Raw genomic sequence first — 5,128 nt, 5'->3', positions numbered from 1 at the left:
AAAAACAAACATGTACAAGTCATTTCCCTGAGAAATGCCGTAAAATAAGAAGACGTTGGATTCATGAGAATGTCTGAGGGAGATGATTGAAATAGATCTCTAAGCTTCTGATATTGGGGCTCCACGAGGGCAACGACTGAGGTCTGTTTTGTTCACCGCTCCATCTCTAGAGTTTAGAACAGCACCTGGCGTATAGTAGGCCCTCGTTGATACTTGTGGCTCACCCGAGAGCTAGACTGATCTTGGCGGTACTATCAGAGGCAATGGCTGTATGAATCTGTCCCCGGTGGCACTTCTGTTATTTCCAGGGTGAGGCTGTTCCCCTCATTCTCTTCCTCCCCCAGCCACATCTCATTTTCTGGCTTGAGGATCTACCACTATGAGAGCCCCTGGACCGTGGGGGAGAACATGGCACCATATCAGCAAAGAACTATACTAATTTGGCCTTGAAAGAAAACAGGGGGAAAAAAACCAAAAACTAGAAATGAGATATCAAAGCAATAAAAGTTTATAAGAGTTTATGAACATAAAACGTGTGTAAATGGAACACTGTCAAGCAGATTAATTAGTTAACATTTGGAAAGTGCATTGAAGATGAAAATTGCCAAATCAGGGTTTTGTACATTGAATCAATTTCTCACTGTTACAACCGGATGACATAAGAAACCAGTCTACTAACATCTGAGAAAAATATTCTGCCCAATTTAGGCTATGGAGGGTCTTTGGCCTCTGGGAGGCTGAGCCCAGCATAACCTTTCTCTCGGATTTTGAATAACACGCGTTTCCCAACTAGCGATGGGGTTAGAGCTCTGGAGCCCCAGTGCCCTGTAGCTCTCTGCTTTTGTCTGCCAATTCCTCTGTCTCTCTATGGGCCCCCTGCTGGAGGCCTCGTAAGGCCAACTGAAGACTTTGTAAATAGCCATGTCAGATGCTTTGCTTCCAACTTGAATTTAGATTTTGTGAAAAGAGGAGTTTAGTCAATATTCCCTGGATGGATGGCATGCTGTTCTCGAACAATATGGAAAGAAACCCAGCATGACAAGAGCCGGAGCTCAGTACCAAGAGCTGCCTCTGGCTTGTGCAATCGGAACAGATATCTCCCTGAAAGCGGGAGTCGATGAAGGGAGAATCTTGATTCAGAAATCATCTGGGCTAGGAAGCCAATGGCACGTGAAGCCAAAGTCTTTCAGTATGAGTTGTCTCTGGAAAAAGAGAAACAAAAACAATAACAAGAAACTACCTGTTTGATATAGTCTTACCTGTCCCTCTATATAACATTTTTATTGTGATCAACCTTTGTTTCGATTTATTTAAGTTTTAAGATCCCTCCTACGTCCAAAACAAATTGAGACAGCTTAGAGATTAAAACGAAGTGCAAAACACGAAAGCGTTTAGGGATAAAATAGGATAGATGATGCATTCCTATGCTGGAATTCATAAGACACAGCAAACCTTAGTAGAAAAATTATTGGAACTGATGTTAAAAAAGTCTGGGCTCCAGCCATAACTCAGTCTCTACTGAACCGTGTGGTCTTATGTAATCTTTATCCCACTGGCAAAACAAAGTCTCTGGAAATTTTTCAACATGGTTTTTTTAAATGTTTAAAAAATAGAATCGTGGCATTAGTATGTCAGGCCAAATGGAGCAGGTGAGCTTGTAGAGAGAACCGTTAAGAGGCTAAAGCGTAACCCAGGCACAGGGGGTTAACAGTACAAATGGAAAGAAAAGGAAGAAAAGAACGCTTTTTAAGGAAAGCCTGACAGAACTTGGAAATTGACCAGATACCAGAATGAGCAACATGGAAGCATGACGTGGCTGGAAGCGTGACGTCACCGTGAATAGAAACGGAAACGGGAAAAAAGGTCTCTGGAAGAGGAAGCGAGGTCAGGACTGAGGAGGGCAGACTCGGCGTGTGGAGTCTACGATGACTGAAAGCCATCCGAGTGAAATGTCACATAGTCTTGTCTGGAGATCAAAGCTCTGAAGTCATTAGCGTTTCAGTGAAGGAGCAGCTAAGAACATGCGTGAAGCGGAAGCGGAAGGGGGGAGGCCTGAGGGCTGAGTTAGCCAGGCCCAGAGAGCCAAAAATAGGCCCTGAGACCAGGTGACTCAGGACCAAGCATTTGCCTCTGTCGTTAACGAGTTCTAATATTTGCCCTTCTCAGTTGTGCCTAATCCCATGCAAGAGTTCGCAAAAAGGAAGCTTGCGAGGGAGGGTGAGCCGAGAGAGAAGGAGCTAGAAGCGGAGTTGCTGGCAGGTGTACCGTTGGCTGTGATGCATTTTTTTCAGCATTCATTCTTTTTTTTTATTGAACGGACCCACTTAGTTGTTTGTCCTTTTCTGAATGCATATTGACTCCAGACATCCTGGGATTTCCGGAACTACTTAGGTAAGATCAGCGTGTCTTCAATCTGTGTTTTACTTAGATTTCCCCAAACCTGCCCCTGTCCATTCCAAGCTTCCGTGCTTCAAAGGATCCTTTTCTGTGCTGGGCTCACTGTCAACCTTCTCCAGAAAACTTGGGCAAGTTAGTCACGAGTTTGTTAAGATCTCTTTCCTACCATTAATCAAGGGCAATTGCACAGATCCCGTATCCACCTGCATGAGTCCCCCATGATTCCTTCTCATATATAATAATACTCAGCTTTGTTAATCCTCAGAGGCGGGCAAATAGTTCCAGAGTTTTCCTTTGTATGATATTTACTACTGGCCACATAATAAATTACAGACCAATGTATCAAATTACCAAAATACTCATCAAAAAATGTTTCTATTTATCATTCTATTTATCATCATCAAAGACACCGTAGTTAGTAAAATAGAGGGAAATATAATTCGTTAGAATAATTAGCTTCTATGAAATGTAAATTAGATAGCTCCTCAGTACAACACGCATATATAGTATAATATTTATTATTTACAGTTATATGATAATATATATTACATATAATTACTATTATACTTACATTATTATTAATATATTGTGATGGAGTATTTACCATCATAATATGTGTTGTAATAGATATACGTCTTAGTAATTGGAAAACTTGATGTCGCTCAGATTTTTTAAATAAGTTCTAGATGAGATTATCAATGTAGTTTATGCTAACATTTGCTAAGCCAGCTTTCCTAATGATACTCGTGTAAGACACAAGTACAACAATAATAAGGCCTGACAAAGGAAGAAATGGTGTGTATGATATAAAGGAAACGGGCAATTTCTAAGGATAGAAATTGGACATGACTTTGGCTTTCTTGGAGAGCTGCCCCTATCCCTGGTGGTCTGTGAGTAAGATTCTTCCAGTTCCTCCCCTCCCTGGCTCTCAGCTGTTCCTGAACTAATGTCAGTCTCAAACGGAAGCAAGGTAAGCTCTTAGGGACAGCTGGGGTACAGAGCAGCCACAGCAAAATAGTTTTCATTGCACTGACTCAGCCCTTCTCTTACCTTTTCTATCGTTCCTGTCTCTTTCCCTTTAAATGGTCATGGTAGCAGGGGCACCTGGGTGGCTCGGTGGGTTAAGCTTCCGACTCTTGATCTCGGCTTATTTAGGTCATGATATCATGGTTCGTGAATTCGACAGCGCAGAGCCTGCTTGGAATTCTCTCTCTTCTCTCTGCCCTTACCCAGCTCGTTCTCTCTCTCTTTCTTTCTCTCTCTCTCTCAAAATACATAAACTTAAAAATTTTTTAAATGGTCATGGCAGTAAGCCAAAACAATATAACTTTTGTGTTAAAGAAGTCGTTAGATTCTCTGCTCTTGAAGCACAGAAAATACAATAATTTACAAATTTTTCTCTGTCAACAAAACAAAAATGAAATTCTGTTGGTTTAGTTAATGTAGCGGTAACGTTTACTCTTGGTTTTTTCCCAGTAAGAACATTGATTCCATAAAAAGACAACTCTATCTTATCATGAATATGACTAAAACTAACATATTATCTGCAATAAAGATTAAACTTGAATTAACAATAACATTATTTGCTATCCCCGATTTTAGGAAAACTTTCTAGAGAGGATTTGGACGAGTTGAGCCTCCTTCAAAGCCACCTGGTGCGCAGGGACCATGGCAGCAAACGAGGGTCAGCCCCCGGTGGAGTTCTATTGTACACTTTATTATCACTTAGATAAGTGAACTGAGAACATGCTAATTAAATTTGGAGGGAATGCTCCACAACTTTAAGACCTTGTCTAAAATTAATAAGGATCACAAGCTGGAGACGTGAAGACAGACACACACAGAATGAAACTGGACAGGGATTCATGAGAGATGGTCATCATCTAAGAGGAAGAGGAACAAACTGCCTACCATTACTGTCAAGGAAGCATTTCCTGACTATTCGCCAAGCCAGGGGAGACAGAACTACTGTGGAAGAGGTTTAAACGTAGGAAAAGAGCTGACTGTCAGAGAGGAATTTAACACCCTACGTTAAAAGCAAAACAAGAGAGACACAAACAGTTATGAAATAGGCACATTTTGTAAGTATAACAGACCTGAAATAGTCAATAAGAGCAGAAATTGTGGGGGTTGGGGGTTCCTCGGCCCTTCTGTCTACTCGAGCATTGCACATAACACCTGCGGTGTCGCCTGTTAGTCACTATCTACAGAGTGGCACGGCCATCTTCCTCCTTGGCCCTGTATCTGTTCTGTCTTTCCAAGTGTACCTATCTGACTCAACACAGGCACTCAGTAAACGTTTGTCGAATGGAAAAGCAAACCGGCGTTCTGTTTTGCCTTGAGAAGCACTTGGGTAGAAGTCAGGACTCCTGACTTCTAACCTTGCCTCAAGTGCTCTGGGCATTTGGATCTGGAGTAAGTTGTGATGAGGAGCCTCTTACCTTTGGAACACAAAAGAGTACATCTATTACTTCCCCCCCCACGTCGGGCTCATGCTGGGAAAATTTTGGACTGCCAAATCCCCTTCATTAGGTGACAGGTTTTTCTTTTTCCCTTGAGACAACCGGTGTTAACGCACTAAGTTGATATGATTATTGCCGAGAGCTGAAAATTACATTTTTATAGCCTGTACAACTTATGACTGGTAAATATTCCCCTTTTTAAAACTGAAAATAGATCATTGCTACCCTTGCATTACCACTGTCAGAGACCAAGCCCCCAAGTCGAAAGC

The 5,128-nt window shown here is 41.8% G+C and overlaps 1 long non-coding RNA gene across 1 annotated transcript; it reads left to right on the top strand.

Annotated features, from left to right (window-relative positions):
• Positions 1-1,921: 1,921 nt before the first annotated feature.
• LOC122238451 lies at positions 1,922-4,717 on the top strand. The gene is made up of 2 exons (XR_006217373.1): positions 1,922-2,391; positions 4,000-4,717. It is a non-coding gene; the product is annotated as an uncharacterized LOC122238451 (long non-coding RNA).
• Positions 4,718-5,128: the final 411 nt, after the last annotated feature.

The sequence above is a fragment of the Panthera tigris genome, chromosome B2 (genome assembly GCF_018350195.1).
Source record: "Panthera tigris isolate Pti1 chromosome B2, P.tigris_Pti1_mat1.1, whole genome shotgun sequence".
Taxonomy (NCBI): domain Eukaryota; kingdom Metazoa; phylum Chordata; class Mammalia; order Carnivora; family Felidae; genus Panthera; species Panthera tigris.
The sequence above is the reverse complement of the archived record's forward strand: the minus strand, read 5'-3'. Positions and strand labels throughout refer to the sequence as shown.